The 24,334-nt window shown below is 44.4% G+C and overlaps 1 long non-coding RNA gene across 1 annotated transcript in view; it reads left to right on the top strand.

Annotated features, from left to right (window-relative positions):
• Positions 1-24,334, top strand: part of LOC146798872 (uncharacterized) — a 404,426-nt gene that overhangs the window by 356,818 nt on the left and 23,274 nt on the right. The window contains exon 2 of the long non-coding RNA XR_014969209.1: positions 20,482-20,692. This is a non-coding gene — a long non-coding RNA (uncharacterized LOC146798872). The remainder of the gene's footprint in view (positions 1-20,481; positions 20,693-24,334) is intronic.

Consider the following 24,334-nt stretch of genomic DNA (forward strand, 5'->3'; position numbering starts at 1 on the left):
AAGGGAGAATCACATCAGTATTCCAAAGGAAGGTGTCGGACTGTCAAGAGGGTTTATTTTGACAGGTCAAACTGGCAGTTTAAAAATGCTTTACCAGGCTACAATAGTAGGCCTGATGGCAGGTTTATAGGATCACTGCAGTGGGGAGCACAATGTGTGCTGCAGTCCACTGGTAAAATTTAACTTAAAGTCCCTTGGTATTCTGTGTAACATATATTAGAGACTTAAAGGTAATATAAATGTGCCAATTAGGTGCATACCAATTTCAACATGTGTAGGGTAGAAGCACAATCACTTTACCACTGGTTAGTAGAGGTAAAGTGTACAGAGCTCTACAGCCAGAAAAAAACAGTCAAGGTTAAAATCTGAGGAAATATTACGCAAAAGATGGTCATTTCCAACCGGCAATATCTCATATCTGGGCTGAAGACTGATACTACAATCAACATTTTTATGAAGTGGCAGAATGCTTGACTCAACTTTGTCAAATACATCACAAAATCAATAGATGTGAACAGACAAACCGTGTACTGAATTGATCCCACAAGATGGTTCTAAAACACATAAGGTCCGTTTTCAGGGCTCTGCTAGACAGCACATGCGCTGTCTCGAAGAGACATGTTGGGTTTAATCTGTTGGCTTCAACCCCCTCCCACTGGCTTCCCATATGCTCGCACCATCATCTCTATCATATTCTTTGTCACCATTTGTCCCTCACATGCGGGGTCATGCTTCATCTTGTGTTTAGCCTTTCCCTCAGATCATGGACCAAGAACTTGAAAACATCCACTGCTCCTGTTTTTACGACCATTTTAGGACCTACTTTTTTCTTTCTTCTTTTTCAGCACTCTACACAGTGCTTTTACTAGGTCTGTCTCATCCCACCCACCCTCATACCCCATCCACAGATCACCCCCTTCCTATCACTGCTTTTCCTATCATTGCTACTTTTCGTTTCCCCAACCTCCGCTCTTTCGTCACTGCTTGCTACTTCGCATCTCCCGATGGTTGAACCGTCCACAAACACCCACTGCCTGATACTGCTTTTCCCTTTGTTGCTGCGTTCCATTTTTACCACCTCCCCCTTCCCATCTCTGCTTGCTCCCTCACATATCCTGGTACTTTCCCCATCCACAAATCACCCCCGTCACTACTTTAAATCCCCATTGTAGTCTGTTTCATTCTATTGGTGGTGTTCTGCCTTTTATCGCCCTGTTAATGTATGGCTGACGTGCTGATTGGATCATGTCTGCACAGCTGCTATTACTTGACACAAGTGTATTCTCTGTTTATTTTCTGCGTGTGTGGGTACTAGGTGTGTGCTTGTTTACCCCATATGGGGTTGTTATGCAATGATGTTCTTGGCTGGAAAATCAGACCTTAAGTGAATTAGGTATGCGTTATTTTATCACAGGGTATGTCAGAGCTTCTAAAGTACCTGTCTTCTGCTGACATTGCATAACAAAATTTCTCTTGGGCAGAATGATTGAATTGTCCATGTCTCAACTTGTTGCTTCTTATTTAATAGGGTGGGAATCTATTTCTCCAAATTTCTCGTGTTTGGCACTTTCTTACTTTTTCTGCATTCACCAGTGAAGTGTTTCCGTTTGCTATTGTTGCTTAACTTGAACTCTCTTCAAAGGAGCCAGGCTCAGTCTTGATCTCATCAAGGTCTGCCTGCCCCTCAGTGTCCATGGCAAAAGTAGTCCTTTTAACGTGGTTGCTGAAGCAATGCATTTCCTCATGTTCACTACTGGAAACCAGCCTAACACTGATTCTTTCTATTTTTTAATGCAGTCTTATATAGCGCCAACACCACCTGTTACATTAGCACTAGTTTCTTTACACAAGGACACATTCATTTTTGTAGGCACAGGGAGATTGAGTGATTTGCCCAGAATCAAGGATGTTAAGCCAGTGCCGAAACTTGAACCTGGTTTCCCAGTTCCATAGTGGGCAGCTGTGGCTCTTATGCCACATCGTCTCCCTGCTCTCGGTCTCAGTTCCACATTTTGTGATCATGGCCAAATCACTTAATCCCCTCTGGCAGCCTGCAGTTGCTGTTGGTTTCCACCTCCGCCTGTCACTGCTTGCCCCATTGACGTCCATTGCACAGATTCCCTCCTCCCCGGACTGGGATATCAGTCACCGTTGTGACAGAGTGGCCCGTCTGTCAAGATCTAAATCAGACCCTTAATCTTCCTTTGGCCACCCGCATTAGCTGTTGGTTGCCTGTCAACCACCTGCCTGTCGCTGCTTGCCCCCACTAAACTTCCCTTGCACAGATCTTCTCTTCCCCCAGATTCCCTCCTCCTCTCCACTCTGCTTTTCACAGTCGTTTTTATGTGCAGTTTAAAGACCTTGATATTCAGCCTCGGGTAAAGTACCTTAGGAACACCAATTGGGGGGTCAAGAGGCAATCACACATAGGCCAGCTGTAGGAGCCACACTAGGTCCAGTTTGAACTGTCCAGCTAGAAATGCAGAAGAAAGGCCTCCTAAAGCATGTTGTGTAACCCCTGTACCTCTAACAGGAGGGCAGCCTTATATACCTTGGAGTTTTTGTTTGAGGTCCTGGGTACATCAAAAGCAGGTCGGGTATCTCATGTCTTCAGACAGCAGGGCAGTTTTCTTCTGAATCTTCCTCAGATCTAGCAGTATACTTATGAAGATACTGTGTATGCCACATTTGTGGCTGGCACCAGCTTGTGGGCAGAGACATCTCTAACCAATGTGGTAAATGTTCCCAGGGGTGACACTATCCACTTTTGCAGCACTTCCTTGGTATTTTACTGTACACTCTCACACAGTGCACCTTTCTACCTAAATCCAAAATGGCAGAACCTTTTTTCCCCTGGTCACAGATCCCTCTGCCCACCCAGAGATGTGACTGTGGAAATAAGCAATTCCTCTCCTGTGGTCACTGTAAAACAGTTTTGGGACAGCCCACCTTCTGCAGGGTTTGGCGCCCGCCTGACTAGACAGGCCTAGATATCAGCTATATCTGCCTGAGACAGGGCAGGTCTCATTTGAAGTCCTCCAAATGCCTGGGCAGAGCCCCCCAGGCTATCCTGGCAAAGAATGGACAACACCTCCCCTCACCCAAGGCCTTTGTCTCTGTCCAGGAAGGAATTGTCACCTCACTACAAGGGAACCATTTTGCCACAGTGAAATTAGCGTTTTGCCTCTTTCACTGTAAGAACGTCTGTAACATTAAACTTATTCATATCCTTATTTTATATACCACACACACACACTACTTTTATGGACACAAAGGCTTACCTTAAGGGAGAATCACATCAGTATTCCAAAGGAAGGTGTCGGACTGTCAAGAGGGTTTATTTTGACAGGTCAAACTGGCAGTTTAAAAATGCTTTACCAGGCTACAATAGTAGGCCTGATGGCAGGTTTATAGGATCACTGCAGTGGGGAGCACAATGTGTGCTGCAGTCCACTGGTAAAATTTAACTTAAAGGCCCTTGGTATTCTGTGTAACATATATTAGAGACTTAAAGGTAATATAAATGTGCCAATTAGGTGCATACCAATTTCAACATGTGTAGGGTAGAAGCACAATCACTTTACCACTGGTTAGTAGAGGTAAAGTGTACAGAGCTCTACGGCCAGAAAAAAACAGTCAAGGTTAAAATCTGAGGAAATATTACGCAAAAGATGGTCATTTCCAACCGGCAATATCTCATATCTGGGCTGAAGACTGATACTACAATCAACATTTTTATGAAGTGGCAGAATGCTTGACTCAACTTTGTCAAATACATCACAAAATCCTTAGATGTGAACAGACAAACCGTGTACTGAATTGATCCCACAAGATGGTTCTAAAACACATAAGGTCCGTTTTCAGGGCTCTGCTAGACAGCACATGCGCTGTCTCGAAGAGACATGTTGGGTTTAATCTGTTGGCTTCAACCCCCTCCCACTGGCTTCCCATATGCTCGCACCATCATCTCTATCATATTCTTTGTCACCATTTGTCCCTCACATGCGGGGTCATGCTTCATCTTGTGTTTAGCCTTTCCCTCAGATCATGGACCAAGAACTTGAAAACATCCACTGCTCCTGTTTTTACGACCATTTTAGGACCTACTTTTTTCTTTCTTCTTTTTCAGCACTCTACACAGTGCTTTTACCAGGTCTGTCTCATCCCACCCACCCTCATGCCCCATCCACAGATCACCCCCTTCCTATCACTGCTTTTCCTATCATTGCTACTTTTTGTTTCCCCAACCTCCGCCCTTTCGTCACTGCTTGCTACTTCGCATCTCCCGATGGTTGAACCGTCCACAAACACCCACTGCCTGATACTGCTTTTCCCTTTGTTGCTGCGTTCCATTTTTACCACCTCCCCCTTCCCATCTCTGCTTGCTCCCTCACATATCCTGGTACTTTCCCCATCCACAAATCACCCCCGTCACTGCTTTAAATCCCCATTGTAGTCTGTTTCATTCTATTGGTGAAGTTCTGCCTTTAATCGCCCTGTTAATGTATGGCTGACGTGCTGATTGGATCATGTCTGCACAGCTGCTATTACTTGACACAAGTGTATTCTCTGTTTATTTTCTGCGTGTGTGGGTACTAGGTGTGTGCTTGTTTACCCCATATGGGGTTGTTATGCAATGATGTTCTTGGCTGGAAAATCAGTCCTTAAGTGAATTAGGTATGCGTTATTTTATCACAGGGTATGTCAGAGCTTCTAAAGTACCTGTCTTCTGCTGACATTGCATAACAAAATTTCTCTTGGGCAGAATGATTGAATTGTCCATGTCTCAACTTGTTGCTTCTTATTTAATAGGGTGGGAATCTATTTCTCCAAATTTCTCGTGTTTGGCACTTTCTTACTTTTTCTGCATTCACCAGTGAAGTGTTTCCGTTTGCTATTGTTGCTTAACTTGAACTCTCTTCAAAGGAGCCAGGCTCAGTCTTGATCTCATCAAGGTCTGCCTGCCCCTCAGTGTCCATGGCAAAAGTAGTCCTTTTAACGTGGTTGCTGAAGCAATGCATTTCCTCATGTTCACTACTGGAAACCAGCCTAACACTGATTCTTTCTATTTTTTAATGCAGTCTTATATAGCGCCAACACCACCTGTTACATTAGCACTAGTTTCTTTACACAAGGACACATTCATTTTTGTAGGCACAGGGAGATTGAGTGATTTGCCCAGAATCAAGGATGTTAAGCCAGTGCCGAAACTTGAACCTGGTTTCCCAGTTCCATAGTGGGCAGCTGTGGCTCTTATGCCACATCGTCTCCCTGCTCTCGGTCTCAGTTCCACATTTTGTGATCATGGCCAAATCACTTAATCCCCTCTGGCAGCCTGCAGTTGCTGTTGGTTTCCACCTCCGCCTGTCACTGCTTGCCCCATTGACGTCCATTGCACAGATTCCCTCCTCCCCGGACTGGGATATCAGTCACCGTTGTGACAGAGTGGCCCGTCTGTCAAGATCTAAATCAGACCCTTAATCTTCCTTTGGCCACCCGCATTAGCTGTTGGTTGCCTGTCAACCACCTGCCTGTCGCTGCTTGCCCCCACTAAACTTCCCTTGCACAGATCTTCTCTTCCCCCAGATTCCCTCCTCCTCTCCACTCTGCTTTTCACAGTCGTTTTTATGTGCAGTTTAAAGACCTTGATATTCAGCCTCGGGTAAAGTACCTTAGGAACACCAATTGGGGGTCAAGAGGCAATCACACATAGGCCAGCTGTAGGAGCCACACTAGGTCCAGTTTGAACTGTCCAGCTAGAAATGCAGAAGAAAGGCCTCCTAAAGCATGTTGTGTAACCCCTGTACCTCTAACAGGAGGGCAGCCTTATATACCTTGGAGTTTTTGTTTGAGGTCCTGGGTACATCAAAAGCAGGTCGGGTATCTCATGTCTTCAGACAGCAGGGCAGTTTTCTTCTGAATCTTCCTCAGATCTAGCAGTATACTTATGAAGATACTGTGTATGCCACATTTGTGGCTGGCACCAGCTTGTGGGCAGAGACATCTCTAACCAATGTGGTAAATGTTCCCAGGGGTGACACTATCCACTTTTGCAGCACTTCCTTGGTATTTTACTGTACACTCTCACACAGTGCACCTTTCTACCTAAATCCAAAATGGCAGAACCTTTTTTCCCCTGGTCACAGATCCCTCTGCCCACCCAGAGATGTGACTGTGGAAATAAGCAATTCCTCTCCTGTGGTCACTGTAAAACAGTTTTGGGACAGCCCACCTTCTGCAGGGTTTGGCGCCCGCCTGACTAGACAGGCCTAGATATCAGCTATATCTGCCTGAGACAGGGCAGGTCTCATTTGAAGTCCTCCAAATGCCTGGGCAGAGCCCCCCAGGCTATCCTGGCAAAGAATGGACAACACCTCCCCTCACCCAAGGCCTTTGTCTCTGTCCAGGAAGGAATTGTCACCTCACTACAAGGGAACCATTTTGCCACAGTGAAATTAGCGTTTTGCCTCTTTCACTGTAAGAACGTCTGTAACATTAAACTTATTCATATCCTACTTTTATATACCACACACACACACTACTTTTATGGACACAAAGGCTTACCTTAAGGGAGAATCACATCAGTATTCCAAAGGAAGGTGTCGGACTGTCAAGAGGGTTTATTTTGACAGGTCAAACTGGCAGTTTAAAAATGCTTTACCAGGCTACAATAGTAGGCCTGATGGCAGGTTTATAGGATCACTGCAGTGGGGAGCACAATGTGTGCTGCAGTCCACTGGTAAAATTTAACTTAAAGGCCCTTGGTATTCTGTGTAACATATATTAGAGACTTAAAGGTAATATAAATGTGCCAATTAGGTGCATACCAATTTCAACATGTGTAGGGTAGAAGCACAATCACTTTACCACTGGTTAGTAGAGGTAAAGTGTACAGAGCTCTACGGCCAGAAAAAAACAGTCAAGGTTAAAATCTGAGGAAATATTACGCAAAAGATGGTCATTTCCAACCGGCAATATCTCATATCTGGGCTGAAGACTGATACTACAATCAACATTTTTATGAAGTGGCAGAATGCTTGACTCAACTTTGTCAAATACATCACAAAATCCTTAGATGTGAACAGACAAACCGTGTACTGAATTGATCCCACAAGATGGTTCTAAAACACATAAGGTCCGTTTTCAGGGCTCTGCTAGACAGCACATGCGCTGTCTCGAAGAGACATGTTGGGTTTAATCTGTTGGCTTCAACCCCCTCCCACTGGCTTCCCATATGCTCGCACCATCATCTCTATCATATTCTTTGTCACCATTTGTCCCTCGCATGCGGGGTCATGCTTCATCTTGTGTTTAGCCTTTCCCTCAGATCATGGACCAAGAACTTGAAAACATCCACTGCTCCTGTTTTTACGACCATTTTAGGACCTACTTTTTTCTTTCTTCTTTTTCAGCACTCTACACAGTGCTTTTACCAGGTCTGTCTCATCCCACCCACCCTCATGCCCCATCCACAGATCACCCCCTTCCTATCACTGCTTCTCCTATCATTGCTACTTTTTGTTTCCCCAACCTCCGCCCTTTCGTCACTGCTTGCTACTTCGCATCTCCCGATGGTTGAACCGTCCACAAACACCCACTGCCTGATACTGCTTTTCCCTTTGTTGCTGCGTTCCATTTTTACCACCTCCTCCTTCCCATCTCTGCTTGCTCCCTCACATTTCCTGGTACTTTCCCCATCCACAAATCACCCCCGTCACTGCTTTAAATCCCCATTGTAGTCTGTTTCATTCTATTGGTGGTGTTCTGCCTTTTATCGCCCTGTTAATGTATGGCTGACGTGCTGATTGGATCATGTCTGCACAGCTGCTATTACTTGACACAAGTGTATTCTCTGTTTATTTTCTGCGTGTGTGGGTACTAGGTGTGTGCTTATTTACCCCATATGGGGTTGTTATGCAATGATGTTCTTGGCTGGAAAATCAGACCTTAAGTGAATTAGGTATGCGTTATTTTATCACAGGGTATGTCAGAGCTTCTAAAGTACCTGTCTTCTGCTGACATTGCATAACAAAATTTCTCTTGTGCAGAATGATTGAATTGTCCATGTCTCAACTTGTTGCTTCTTATTTAATAGGGTGGGAATCTATTTCTCCAAATTTCTCGTGTTTGGCACTTTCTTACTTTTTCTGCATTCACCAGTGAAGTGTTTCCGTTTGCTATTGTTGCTTAACTTGAACTCTCTTCAAAGGAGCCAGGCTCAGTCTTGATCTCATCAAGGTCTGCCTGCCCCTCAGTGTCCATGGCAAAAGTAGTCCTTTTAACGTGGTTGCTGATGCGATGCATTTCTTTATGTTCACTACTGGAAACCAGCCTAACACTGATTCTTTCTATTTTTTAATGCAGTCTTATATAGCGCCAACACCACCTGTTACATTAGCACTAGTTTCTTTACACAAGGACACGTTCATTTTTGTAGGCACAGGGAGATTGAGTGATTTGCCCAGAATCAAGGATGTTAAGCCAGTGCCGAAACTTGAACCTGGTTTCCCAGTTCCATAGTGGGCAGCTGTGGCTCTTATGCCACATCGTCTCCCTGCTCTCGGTCTCAGTTCCACATTTTGTGATCATGGCCAAATCACTTAATCCCCTCTGGCAGCCTGCAGTTGCTGTTGGTTTCCACCTCCGCCTGTCACTGCTTGCCCCATTGACCTCCATTGCACAGATTCCCTCCTCCCCGGACTGGGATATCAGTCACCGTTGTGACAGAGTGGCCCGTCTGTCAAGATCTAAATCAGACCCTTAATCTTCCTGTGGCCGCCCGCATTAGCTGTTGGTTGCCTGTCAACCACCGGCCTGTCGCTGCTTGCCCACACTAAACTTCCCTTGCACAGATCTTCTCTTCCCCCAGATTCCCTCCTCCTCTCCACTCTGCTTTTCACAGTCGTTTTTATGTGCAGTTTTATGTAGCAGTATTGGAGCTCTTTACATTAGTGCCATTTACTGTTTTGGTGCTGTTTTATATAGCGTCAAACACCACCCAAAGGTATTGGCACACTTTACATTAGCACTAGTTACTTTACACCTGGATACATTCTTTTTTGTAGTCACAGGGAGAATGGAGCACTTTACAATAGCACCAGTTACTTTTTTGGTGCAGTTTTATATAGCTCCAAACACCATTCGATGGTATTGGCACACTTTACATTAGCATTAGTTACTTTACACCTGGATACCTTCATTTTTGTAGTCACTTCGAGAATGGAGCACTTTACATTAGCACCAGTTACTTTTTTGGTGCAGTTTTATATAGCTCCAAATACCATCCAAAGGTATTGGCGGTCTTTACATTAGCACCAGTTACTCTGCACCAGGCGACATTAATTTTTGTAGGCACAGGGAGATTAAGTGATTTGCCCAAAATCAAGTCTTATAAGATGATGCCGAAACTCGAACGCAGTTTACCAGCACCATAATCAGCAGCTCTGGCCCTTATGCCCCATCCTCTCCCGAAAGGACACCATATCATCTCCCTAGCCTCTGAATCACTTCCACATTTTGTGATTCTGAATATATCACTTATGGGCACATGCATCAAGGTAATCCTTTGCGATTACCAAACAGCAAATTTTAAGGATTCACTATTTGGTAATCGCAAATGCCTATGCATGAAGGAGCTGCAAATATTTTTGTGAATTCTTAACATTCCCTAATAGCGAATCGCAAATTGTGATTCACTATTAGGGAACGCATTCCCATTCATTCCTTTGGACCTATAGGCCCATAGGAATGAATGGGAATGCATTGGCAATTTGAGATTACCAAATTGGTAATCGCAAATGCAATGGCAAGGTTGCCACGGGGCCTAAGGCCCCTCTGATGCACCCCCAAAAATGGTTAGTGTGCACATGCATGTGTGTGTGCCACATTGCACTTTGAAAAATGCACTTTTGTGTATTTTCCAAAGGATTCACAAATTACCATCAACTTGAAACTGATGGTAATTTGCGATTCCTAAATGCAAAGTTGCATTTTTGAAATGCTACATGAATCGCATTTAGGGAATTGTAAATTGTGAATTCCCTAAATGCATTCACAAATTAGGAAATCACAAAAATTGTGATTACCTATTTTGCAAATGCAATGCCTTTGATGCATCGTAAAAGGCATTTTACTGGCCGCAAATGGGCCGATTCTGCGATTCGGCCCGTTTGTGACCTAAAATACTGGATGCATGTGCCCCTTAATCTCCCCGTTTCTAAAACACAACAAGCATTGGTAAAGCCAATTTTTTTAGCCTGCATGAAAGCTATTGTTTTTAGGTCTCGGCATGACAGCCCATGCGCTCTATCGAAGAGACTTGTTGTGTTCTATCTGCGGGCTTACAGGCCGCCCATTTCCTACCATTGGTAAACTTCAGTGTATACCATTCGTCATAGCATGCGGATGTCATGCCCTCTGCTTGTGTTTGGCACTCCTATAGCACATGGACCAAGTACATGTCTGCTAACACTTCTCCTGGTTTGCGCAGCTATTTAATATTTGTTTTAAAGCACTTCATAGAAGTACTTGTGTTTTCGGGCTGTCTCTCATCTTCACATACACACATACCACTAAAATGAATGCACGTGTACATAAACAAATGCATTTCTTAAAAAGTTGTTAAAACACAAACAGTTGTTTATTTTTTTGCAAGATCTGATGGTATTGTAGCGCTCGCTTCATATTGCCATAGCGCAAACATGAGCCAATGGTACTGGAGTGCTTTAAGTGCTCACCAGTTACATTCCACAATGACACTTTCATTTTTGTCGCTCATCCTGCTTCAATTAGGGTATATTTTCCCCTTCATGGTTCCTTCGTCCCGCCCTCTCCCGTTGTTGCATCTCCCATCTACTCATCCCCTCCTGTTTTCTTGCTTGACATGTCCCACCACTACCACCCTCGTCCCAGCTGCTTTTACTTATTTTTTCACGATCTGATGGTATTGGAGCGCTTGTTCCATCCTCCTCTAGCCATTGTGCTAACACCAGCCGATGGTATTGGAGTGCTTTAAGTGATCACCAGTTACATTATACAATGACACCGTTAGTGTCATACACAGGGGGAAGCATAAGTGATTTGCCTAGAATCACAACCTGTTCAGAAAACCCAAAATTCGAACCTGGTTCCCCAGTTCCCCTATTGGCAGCTCTGATTGTTACGCTACATCCTCGCTTCACCTAAAAGATCCTCAACTGTTTCCCACTATTACCTCAACATTTGTTCAGCAAGACTCAGAAAACACTGAACAAGCTGTGGCAAAGCTAATAGATCTCGGCCCCAGCTACTGGCCTTGTCAATGTGCATGTTTTTAGCCATATTGTCTGGAAGCACATCTGGGTGAAAGTCACTGACAAAAGATCTATATTGGGTCATAGCAGGCCAAGATATAGCACTTTTTTGTGTTAGGAGGGGCAAGACAATAAACTCAACATGAGGGGTGAAGAGACTCATGATTCTGTGATTTAAGTGACTTTGGGCCATGATGAACAGCAGATGTGCTGCTAGGCAACATGGCTAAAAGACATTCACATTGACAAGGTCAATAAATTGGGCATTGCCGAGACCTATTGGCTTTGTCAATGCTTTTTCTTCTCTGGAATGAAGGCAAGTATCTTGCAGAACACAACCTGTATTGTGAATGTTAAAAATGTTCTATTTGTGCCAGGTTGAGTACGGAAATATCAGGAAGATGTAAAGTTTTTCAATGTCATCCAATGTCTTTTACTTCCAAGTCACATCTTTCTCTGACTCTTTTTGAGCAGGCACCGATGTTTTAAGTCCTATTCTTGGTTTCAGGGGGCATTCATGCAATGATCCTCTTTTCCACAGCAAAGAAACAGATTCTGTGATTGTCTCTCTTGTTCTCTTCTTTGATAAGTGGGGCACAAACTCCTCAATCTGCATAGGTTCAGGATCATCCAATCCTCTTGAGTTTTCTGGCTTCTTTTCATGAGTCTTGATGATTTTCATGTCGCTCCATCTTTTTTTCCTCTTTTTACTTTGGTTAAATGGTGTTCCAACTAGACAACCAGATCAATTGGTTCAGTGCAGGATTTTGAGAGATCTATTATTTATGCCATGATGTCCTTTAATTCCTCCTTTAATTTCTACCCTAATTCTCTATAGAAGATAGTTGCTCTCTTCCTTTCTGACCAATCTGCCTCTGCTACAAAATGTTGCAAACATGTCTGGTATGAGACCAATCCTGATCCAGTGCTCTGGGCCAATCCTCTTACCATTTTTCATCCGATGGACCATTTCTTTACCACCTGAGAGGTGATGGGAGTTAATGTTTAATAAATCAATTTCAATTAACAGGCTGCACAGTAAGGATCAGGAAACAGTGACTATAGTTGAGTAGGTTTAATACAATTGAGCAGTCAAGTTAAGGTACACAAATCTCAGCACGCATGCTGTAAAGGTACAGAATAACAACTGGGAAACCCAAACTCCTTAAGAAGTTTAGGTGTATCAGTATAAGGCAAGCAAGAAGGTTGGTCACAGCAATACAAATTATCGATAACAAAATTTAGTGCTCAGAGAGTGGTTACTGGTTCTCTCTTCTATACATGAGTCTACGTCTACGTTAAAGCCCAAACTAAAGAAGATGGTTGTATCTAAAAGAATCTCAAAAGCTTGGGGAATTCAATAAAGGAGAAAAATAGAGCAATGCAGGAAGGTGTCAGCATTTCAGAAGCTCGGTCAAGAGTCTTTTAGGGACAGGTGAATAAGTGTTAGCCTAAGCAATGCGTAGCAAAGAATCAAGGTAGAGCAGGGAGGTCTTAACCTATCAAAGTCCAAAGGAAAGTACTTGTTTCCTCAAAAAGTGTATAGTCCAGGCATTTGCATCAGAATGTCCCAGGTAACACTCCTCTTTACGCATCATCAGGGGTTTCATTGTCTTTTTACATTTTCACGCTGTGAGCTGCAACATTAATGAAATGTCCCACACTGAACATGGGAACAACATCATCCTTGTTCACTCAGGCCATGTTACAATAATACTGATTAGAAATCTTCAGTTAACGCCCGGACTTTCCATGTTCTTTGTCAAGATCTTCTTCACAGACTCTCTCTCTATTGCTAGTACAGCATTGTACTCAACTAGCAAACCGTGTAAATTGCACCTGCAAGGAAAAAGTCCTGTAAGCAAAAAATGGAAAACAGTATTTTGTGCAGAATGGAAAACAGGCCTAATCAAGACAACTTTAAAGTATTAAATCAATTGTGCACCTTTAATATGCATGTGCACTTTCAAACACAAATAAATGTAAAATTGTCAGTACATTAAACTTGCATCAGATGTGGCCTACAGTACAATCTTGAATATGTACAACTAAGAACTACATTTCAATGAAATATATGAATCATTAGTGCACACCTAATAGATTTTTTTTTTCTAAAGTAAACATATGTTTGATAGGTAAGGATGGTTTATTCATCAAGTCTCCACTAGCGGCTCCTCCGCTAAGGCGGAGGAATGTTGCCACACTGCTCCAATGCCCCAATTTTCCTTCGTTCTTAGGTGGGGGGAGGGGAGGGCTGGGCTGGCCAGTGCAGGGGGCAGGGGATGAGTGTAAAGCACACTCTAAAGTGTGCATGATGGTTTGACCAGCCCAAGAGGCACGGTCAAACCATCATGCACATTGTGCATCTTCTCCACCTGCATTAAACAGCCTGTTGAGGAACATGCAAAGCCTTCAAGCCCCTGTCTGAGCACCGATCCACGACTCTCAGACCAATCACAACACTGCTTAAGTCAGTATTGTGATTGGACAGAGGATTCTGGGAGGCTTGGAGCTTCCTGTTGTGATGCGGATGAGACAGAGCAGAGGCGGCAGCACCCGGTGGCACCCAGGTAAGTCCATTTATTTTTATTTTTTATTCCCCCTTCCGCTCCCCCGCACCACTCCACCACACCACCCACACTAAATAGAGGCCGCTATTGCAACAACCAAGTCATGATTTGAGTTCCATAGAATAAGCTCAGTAATAAACAACAGGTAACTACATATGTCAAGTTGAGGTGATGGTATGTCATATCCTCAGCAACTTATGCAGGCAATTAAAAGCAGACGTAGCAAATCCTAGCATCCATTATGTCGACATATTTATTAAGACATTTAGAATAAATATTCAAGGGATAGTCTCCTCAAGATGAAACTACATGCAAATCTTTCTCATCTATTGCAGCTAAACTATTGTAAGTAGGAAGTAGTGTTTGAGGACACTTGTAGTCCTTAGCTCCTCTACAGGAGAATGGTGGGGTAAATTCAACATTGCAAGCAAAGTAATTAATACTAATGTGGCAAACACTCCTACATATAAGCCTCTACGTCTATTAGTATTAGGGTTAAGCACCATGAGTTCTCTGAAGTTAAACTGCTTAAATAGAAGATTTCAGCATAGTTTTCTCAGTTTGCTTCCACTTGAGCAAACAGCAAAGCAAAGTTCAAGTGTCTCTTTAGCAAAATATGTACAAAGGATCTTCGTTAGACTTCCTTAAGTCTACTCCGTGATCTTCTAGGTGACAACCTTTCGCTCCTTCAGCAGACTTAGACTTTGGTACTCTTCTTAATAGTTTCAGCAAAATCTATGAAGTTCTCTCTAATAAATACTCAGTTCAACTCAGTAATGATCACATTCAGGAAAAATTGACTCAGTCTGTTTAGTGACAATACAAATTCAAAACTCAGTTCAGCCACACAATTCAGTTCAAGGAGACTCAATTGAATGCAAATTGTTATAGCACAATGTCCAAAATGCTCTCTCCCACTCATTGATAGCTAAGTATGTCCAATCAGTTGAGGAGTACCTCCAAAACAGTACTCTAGCTCTCTTGATCTCCTTACTTGATTCTCCATCCTTGTGAATTGGGCCAGATCCTTCAGTATCTTCTGGGATAGTGTGTAGCGCACGCACGTCACACAAACTGCGTTTCCGTCTCTTCTTGGCCACCGGTCTCCAGGTACAAATCACATTACTGCTGCACTAGGCCCGTCACCAGGGTCTGAATCTGGCACAGTCAACACTACAGCAAGAGACTCTTCTGCACCAACATCAACTGTTGACTCTCTGAGACCCCACTCAGGCTGAACAAGGGCTGTCCTAGCTTCTTGCTGTTCCCCAACAACTTGACTAACCTGCTCCCTTTGTCTCACAGTACCCACCGGCACTTCAGGGACAGGTGCTGTTATATCATCAAGGGGACAAAGGGCACTGCGACTATGGGAGGAATGTACCAAGTAGGGGAGACCTCCTCACTTCACAGCTGTTGCAGTGACCAAGATAATCTGGTAGGGTTCTTGCCACCGAAGTTCCAAGTACGACGTATGCCTGTGCTTCTTCCCCATAACCCAGTTGCTGGTACTGAGGTCAGGGCACTGCCCCTGCTGAGGCAGGGCTGTAGCCTCTCCAACCGGATGAGACACAGAATGCACCACATCAGCCAGTCCTGTGCAGTGAATTATGTAATCTGTAATATCCAGGAGTGTATTCGCAGGCACAGCTGGCAGTCTCATAACTCTACCCATGATGATTTCATGGGGAGACAACCCTCCTCCTCCTATCTTGAGTACTGCGTAGGCTCATCATCAGGACCGCACAACATCTTTAGGACCTCATTATTAAAATGAGCTATGTGGTCCTACTCCAGAGAAGTCTGGCAGCCAAAACATGGAATAAAGTCCCTCAACAACAACTTAGCTAATGTGAGACTCATTTCTCCTGGTCGGGTAAGCTTTAACCCAACGCGAAAAGATACACCAATCACTAGGACGTATCCCAGTCCATTGCACACAGGCATCTTGAAGTCCAGTTTGAAGGGACCTCTTGATCTCCCAATGTGGCTCAGTGTTACTGATGTTCTTCTGTCAACATTCTGCTGTTGGCATACAACACATCTGTGACACAACCCTTCAGTCATCAGTCTGAACCTGGGGTTAAACCAAGTCTGCCTGAACAAGCACACCATGGCGTCACTCCCTACATGTGCAGGTCCATGATAATGTCTTGCCATTGGAGGTAACAAACTTTCTGGTAACACAGGTCTTCCATCTCCTGAAACCCAAATGGCATCCTCATCTCTTTTGACACAACCAGCCCTTATCCAGCCTTGCTGTTCTGCTGCTGACACTTCCACCTGTAACCTCTTAAGTTCCTCCCAAGTAGCAACAGTGGTTAACAACAAATTGCAATTTATCTCTTCCAAATTTTCATTTTGGTATTCCCCATTGAAGGTGCAAGCCTTCAGAGGACAATGCCTTGCGGTCTCTCCGCATATCTTTTGCCCACTGTGACATAGTCTGTTACATTGCGGTGTGCAGCGCACTTCACAACTGCAATCTGGGCAGGTAACTGTTAAACCTATAAAAAAATGTGGACACTCTTCCCATTTCTAATTGGGGAGCCTGAAGAGGTCATAAAGTCCTGTTTTTACCATAGCTGTCCAAAGTCATGAACAACACCAAAGCCATACTGACTATCTGGTCTGAAACACAGCATGCTCTAATAAAAGCAATACATTTGGCCCCTTGTTTCTGAAAATACTCCTTGAAGCCAGGAGACTTCAACCACACCGGAGACAGTACAGACTTCATGGGCATCTCTCAGGTTTCCTTCACGGTCTCATAAACAGGACCCATCAACAAACATCACATAATCTGATACAGGTAGTGGCACTTCTAGAATGTCAGGTCACAGCTTGGTACATGGTTCAGTAACATTCAAACAGTTCTGCTCACCTTCATCTTCAGTGACATAATTTCCAGGTACAGACAAAAGAGTGGCAGGGTTAAGTGTAGTGCATCTCCTGAAGGTAACATTCTCTGCACCAAGAATAACCTGCTCATACTTAGTGAGGTAACTGTTTGTAAGCCAAAAAACAAAGCAAAACATTTATTATAACCTTCCATTCCCAGTCCTGAGGGATGGCAGATACATTCTCTCAACCCTAAGAAGACTCGCATGCAGCCGTCATCCCATGGTACCGGATCTGACACATCAATTGCTGAGATTCTCTCTTGTGACACATTCCTCGCTCCTTTCTCAATGTGATGCCCTAGGTACAGCTGTCTTTCTTACAGTACTGCAATTTGGTGGGGCATACTTTATGTCCATTCTCAATTAAGCGGTTCAACAGAGAAATTGTGTAATGTTTGCAAGCCTCTTGCATATTTGACACCACCAATAGGTTGTCCATTTATTGAACTAGGATTGAGTGATAGGCCATCACCAGAGACTACAGATTCTTTTTAAGTATCTGGTTAAAGGTGGATGGGCTTTCTTTATACCCTTGTGGGACTCTGCTCCATACTAAAACACAGCTGTTGAGCCAGAAAGCAAAGAGGAATTGGCTATCCTCATGCAACGATATAGTGAAGAAGGCGTACCACAAGTCAATGACAGAAAAACACTCGGCCTCACATGGAATCTGAAACAAAACAACAGCTGGATTCGGGATCACATGACAACAAGGAACAATGATGGAAATGACTTTCTGCAGGTTTTGAGAAATGCGGTACTAGCCATTGGGTTTCTGTAAACCCATGATGGGTGAGTTACATGGACTCCACATAATCTCTTTCAAAATGCCTTGCTCAATCATTGAGTCAATCACAGGAGTATTCCTAGCATTTTTCTGGGGACAGATCATATTGTGGTATTCTCAGGTACTCAGCATTGAGCTTCAGTGAATTGCGGACGGATGAGACCTGTGTCTTTCCCTGAAAAACCCTAGACTTCAGGTAACACTGTGTCTCTCAGCTCTAGGGGCAACGCCTTTGGTCAACATGGGGTACAATCCGGTCTTTGACTGACAAGTTTAAAAGCAATGACTTCATCTTGCATCTGGAACTCAATACCAAATGGTGTACAGTAAACTGAACAATTCATCTTGCACAAAAGATCTTGTCCTAGCAGGTTTACAGGACTCGAGTCACACACCACAAATCAATTACTCCCCTCAAAGGACCCTATTTTGACAGGTACTGCTTCTGAAACTGGGCTAGTCGTTGGTTAATGCACAACTCCCACAAGTTGGATTCTTTTTTCCCGAGAGGGGTAGGTTGAGAACCACTGCTGTTTCACAGTAGAGCCGGTAGCACCAGTGCCGATCAGGAATGATATGGGGCAACCATTTACCTCCCCATCCAGGAATGGCCCACTCTGATCTAGCTCTAAGATTCCGCCAAGTACGCAATGTTCCCCCTCTCAGGCTCCGTCTTTGCAACAGGTATGAGCTGTTATCCTCATCTGTTTGTATCATAGAATAGGAATGGGGTTTCCATTCGAAACCTAATTTATGTTATATCTTTGAACATTTGCATTTTGTTGTTGCATTGGGGTTTGTGGAAACTGCATTACTTAAGCTTGGGGTACATTACGATTTTGGACTCTCTGGGGCTTCTTTACAAGCCCAGTGCATGGCCAGAATGTCACTTTTAATGACGTTCTGGCTGCTCACTGGTCGTACCCATATCTATGAGGCCACAAAAAGCCACCCTGAGTGGCTTTTCATGGCCTCCTTGATATGGTGTGAGGCAACGCAGTGAAAGTCTCTGAGTTGCCTCACAGTATGTGTGGGGAGATGTGACTTGGTTGTTACAGTGGGTGGGCCCATGTAAAACCTATGGCATTTGACACATTCCCAGATTCACAACAAGTTGTAAACATGGGAATGCATCAAAAGCCTATGCCTCCCCAGGGGTGGCATTAGGGTTGTTTTTGTGAGAGAAGGTGTTCCCTCACCCATAAAAAAACATGGGTTCAATGCAGATACCATTGCACCATGGTGCAAGGGTGTCTGCTTTTGCGCATGGCAGCCATTTGTGTGCCAGCACTGTGGAAGAGGACAGGAATGCACTGTATACACTGTATCTTATAGATAGGGCACAGTCCTGCCCTTTTCTTTTGACATAGGGCTGTGCGGCAGAAATGCTTGTGGCACTGCCCACGATCAAAATATAGTAAATGATGTCCTCTGTCTCTATACTTGCTGTGTCTGAGCCACATTATTTTCTTGAGATTGCACAGATCCATCATTCTGAACCTGATTCCCAGTAGCCATTTTACTAGCATTTATTCAACATTCCTGCTTCCAATGCCCCAACCTGCCACAAACATGGCTGAGATTTGACATTTTTGTGAGTCACAGCATCAATCCCTGTACTCGGATCATTCCGGACACCACTATCTCTACCTTGCGGCTGAAATCCATTACCACTTTGCATCATAGGAACTCCTTGTTGATACACTCCCTGTGTCATGCCACTCACCTGCCTCTTCTCTGCAGAAATGATGATGGGTGGCGTCTGATCAGAGAATTGTAACTGTGAATCAACTGCCTCCCCAGAAGGGAAGGGAGGTTGGGGCAAAATAACCAATAGAGAGACTTGCATGCCTTCAAGCTCAGTCACTGTCTTCTTGGAGTCGTATATACATCTCTTCTCAGTCCTAGAGAGTGATACGTGTGTAATGTAGTGTGCGGTGAGCTGTACTGCAAAGACAAGTAGAGAGGTTATTCAACAAATGAGTAGTCGTGAAATATTCCACCCCTCCTTTGACATGTGTGCTAACAGTCACTTACATGATAATGAATCTGTTTCTCAATAGACTTCCATTAATCAACTGTCACTCTCGGAGTTGTGGCAATCCTGGCAGAAGCTTTATATCATGTTTTCACCTCACACGCTAAGGTACACCTCGTTTATTCAACACTAGGCACAAGGGGGCAGTTTTATGTTTCCTGGCGCATCCCTGCAAATCAGCAGGGATGCGTCAGGAAAGATGCATCACGCAAGTTTACCCTTGCGCCACCACAGATGCGCCGCATTTACAATGCAGCGCAGCGTGGCGCAAGGCTAAACAGATGCGTGACACATCTGATGGCATAAGGGCGCGCATTGCTGGAGTCGTGTCGCAAGCACGACGCAACTCCAGCAATGCTCAGGGGCAGCCCATAACTAACATGCTGTGTCATGCCTTACACCTGCTTCAAGCAGGCGCAGGGTTTTGACGCAGCAGCGTTGGAAAAGTGACTCAGTGAAATCTTGTAGATTCCACTGTGTCACTTTTCCGAGGCTTTTTCTGACGGAGCGCCCACCCTGCATACATTAAACCTGATGCAGGTTTACTGAAGCGCAGGGCTTTACAACGTGACGCATCTCCCTAGATGCGTCACGTTGTAAATAAGGCGCAACATGGCGCATGATTTACGCCACCGCTGCGTCACAGAAGTGACTTAACGGCGGCATAAATGTCTCGCAAGCGGCTTGTAAATCTGCCCCCAGGTGTGCAAGAATGTCACTGGGCGCTAATACCAAGGCCACGGTATGTGCACAAATACCTGCAATGTCTCAATGTTTAAGAGTTTTCCTATTTTCTGATTTTCAGCATCATAAAAACAAGTCTTAGGTTGATAGTCTTTCAGTTAGAGCACTAACCTTAAGGATGGTACTCAATCATGTTTTCTCCATTTAGGTGCGGCGCACTAGGTTTGGTGTTTGTTGCATCACCAGATTTGCAGGGCAGAAGATATCCACAGCATCAGGGATTCACAGGAGAACCGTGCGGCATTGCATGGAAGGAGTTTTCTGTGTCGCTGGATTTTCAGGGGAGATGTCTACACCGTCAGTAATTCGCAGGAGGGCCACAATGCAGAAGAAGCTCAACGAGACGTGGATACATTCAGGTGAGCGGGTTTACTGAAGAGGATCTGTCCTCTTCAACCAATGGGTAGGCCAAGCACTGTATCGTGGTTTGACTGTAGTCTAACTACCGATTGCAAATTCTGATGTCAGCCCAAATATACCCATAGTCATCTGCCTATGAGTCAGACCAAATATCCCCACAGTCATGGGCCTATGATGCATTCCAAATATCCCCCATAGCCATGTACCCATGAGCCAGCCCAAATATCACCATAGTCATGATAAGTCGGCCTAAAGGCCAGGGGGGATGTCACTGTTTGTACTTTGGTGTTTTATGACTCAGTGGCCTAGGACCTGGGTGATATCTACCATGCAAAGAATGCTGTCAAACCTATGAGTCCCATGAACCGTCAGACATGTGCTCAAACTGCAAGCCCCCCACACACAAGGTACAGTAAGAGTGAGGCCACAAGGAAGTCAGGATCATGACACCCTGCATGGGACCAATATTCCCAACAAACTGCTAATTCTGACCTCGTGTAGCCCTCATTTGTGCTACCATTAATTTTCCCTTCCATTTCTTGTTTTTCATTTCCAATTCATCACTGCAGTATTTAGCATATCTCAATATATTTAATCAATGGACTTGCTCTGCCAGCAAATCAAAATGCTGGTGAATCATGGAACTAACCTCAGGCCTCAATCCATACACAAATGTGTACACAAAATGCCCCATGTATTTTGCCTCAATAGTCTCTGTCCTACTAAACTTCTTAAATGCCTGTAACAATCTCTCATAATAAGCATGTGTTGACTCTTTAGACTCTTGAGTTGTTCTGTCAATCATGACCATATCAATCTCTTTAGGAGATATTTTCGATTTAAAAAATGCAATCACCTGATTATACTTTTACATTACCACTGGCGACGTAGTGTGTAATACAGGCTCCCTCAATGCATCCTTCTCGGGCTAATCAAAAGCAACTTTGCATTCACCCCACAAGTCGCCGGGAACCACAATTTCAAATAAGGTATTCAAATCCTTCCACAGAACTTTGGAATTGTTTACAAACTGATCAGCCTGTCTGTACCATCTACGGGGTTCTCTCTCAATTCCGGATATTCATTTATGAATGATGCAAGACCAGTCCTGCTCCAAAGTATGTGGACATACTCTCCACCAGGCACTTCTTACATGGAAAGCATGTGTTTAACCTCCTTCTCCTCCTCTGTTCTCGACGGAGGTAGATCTAATCTAACTTTCTTCTGTTATTTTTTCTTTGCCTAGCTACCTTCCCATCTATCAAGCTCACTCCATTATCGAACACAGGCAATTAATTCCTTGATCTGTAATTTAATTCCCGATGGCCACATGTTACCAAGATCCCTGTCATTAAAACTTAAACTGTAATTTCTTTGTAAGGCATCAGATTTCTGCAAGGCAAGTTCATATCTGTGAGCCAATTCAGATAATCTTTCATGAGTTTGTCCTGCACGTATAGTAATATCTTTACTCATGAGAAATAGCGCATCATCTCGGTAAACATTTAATTGGGACAAGTCAATTCCAAGTATCATTTCTTCTAATTCTATTTTCAGTTTAGCCACATCTATTGTCTTTTCCATCTGTATGAGTATTCTTCCCACTTGTTCCAGGATTCCCACTACCAGTTGGGGTGTCTATACCCTTGAACCAGTCATCAAGTTCTCTGGCATTAAGACTAGGTTGTTCTGCTGGGGTATTAAGAATTATCTCTCCACTAAAGGGCCCACTAGTTGCATTGGGTGGTAAGTTCAAAAGAGACATGTAAGAATTTGGCATTCCCATAGATATTTCTGTCCTGGGGGTACAGTAATTACCATTTGGAAGCACATTCATGTTGAGCATGAAAAAGGGTGTGATCTGAGGGAAAGCCTACTAGTTGGGTCAAACTCTGCCTGATTCAATGCAGGGCCTGCACTAGTTGCACATGGTATTCAACCCTGTGTCAGAACCATGAGAATTTGAGGAATTGGTCTCAATGGATCACTAGTACTGGAAGTACTCTTTCCAGTCAGAACAGCCCATGTATGTGTAGTATTTTCTGCTAATCCAAATTCATACAAAGGAACCACAGGACCAATCATAAAATGAATGGTCAATGGATCTGGAGCATTTAGAGCAATTGAATTTGAAGGGGCTGTCATTACTGAATGATCTCCCATTGAGTTAGAATCTTACTAGTGCCATAGGCACATCAAAAGTCTCACCAGTAGGTACATTACTTGCTCTCCAGTTTAGGCCACATTGTATGGGAGTGGATGGTTTAACAATAATTAGTTGATAAAACCCTCATTTGAATCACTATCACTGTCCTGAGCTACGTTCTCTAATTTCTAATTTCTAATTTAAAACATTTATAAAGCGCAGCGTGCACCGAACGGTTTCTTGGCGCTAGTGGAGGGTATTGGCAACAGAGGCAAAGTAGGAGCCTGTGGTAGAGCAGGGGGGGAAGGTTACACAGGGAAGGCCTGTTTAAAAAGAAACGTTTTTAGTTCCTTGCGGAAGGACACATAATGGGTAGCCGCCCGGAGATGGTCAGGGAGGGAGTTCCAGAGAGTGGGGGCCAAGGTAGAGAAGTTGGTCCCTCCCCACTTTTTACGTCTGAAACGTGGGATTTGAAGGAGGGACTTGGAAGAAGAGCGAAGCTCTCTGGTGGGAATGTATTCTTTTAATAATGAAGAAATAAAGGCGGGGGCAGTGCCTTGACGGGCCTGGAAAACCGTGCAGGCGGTTTTCAAAAGGGAGCGTTCCTTGACAGGAAGCCAGTGGAGCTCCCTGAGAAGGGGTGTGGAGTGGTGGTAGCGTGGGAGACCAAAGACCAACCGAGCAGCCTGGTTTTGGACCATCTGGAGCCTCCTCAGGCTGTATGCTGGTATGCCGTTGTAGAGGGCGTTGGCGTAGTCCAGCCGTGATATTACCAATGCGGCCATGATCATTTTGAGTGCCTGGGGGGAAAAGAAGCGAGAGACAGTGCGGATAATTCGGAGGGTGAGGAAGCAGGAGGAGACTACAGAGCTGATTTGAGAGTGGAGGGTAAGCTGATTGTTCATTTTAACCCCCAATGTTTTGACCGTGATAGAAGGAATAGGGGCGGGACCAAGGGAGGAGGGCCAGAAGAGAGAGTTCCAGGGACTGGAAGAACCCCCGGTGAGAACCAACTCGGTTTTATCCGGGTTCAACTTGAGATGGTTGTGGTTCATCCAGTCCCTGATGAATGTCATGGTGGACTGGAAGCTACAGACAGAGAAGGGAGAGGAGGATAAGTCAAAGATGAGCTGGAGGTCATCCGCGTAATTGTACACGGTAACCTCCAGCTGCTGAAGAGCGAAAATGAGGGGAGAGATATAGAGATTGAATAGTAAGGGAGACAGAGAGGAGCCCTGGGGAACACCACAAGTGACGGGGAGTGGGGTGGTTGTGAAGTCTCCCAGCCAGACTGCCTGGTTACGGTCCCTCAGGAAGGAGGAAAGCCACACCAGGGCTGATCCCTCAATTCCAGCCGCCTTGACACGGGACAGTAAGATGGTGTGGTCGACCGTGTCAAATGCGGCGGAGAGATCGAGGAGTACCAGCGCCTGGTGTTTGTTATGATCCATACCCTTCCTGAGGTTGTCAAGGACTGATACCACGACTGATTCAG

The sequence above is a fragment of the Triturus cristatus genome, chromosome 9 (genome assembly GCF_964204655.1).
Source record: "Triturus cristatus chromosome 9, aTriCri1.1, whole genome shotgun sequence".
Classification (NCBI taxonomy): domain Eukaryota; kingdom Metazoa; phylum Chordata; class Amphibia; order Caudata; family Salamandridae; genus Triturus; species Triturus cristatus.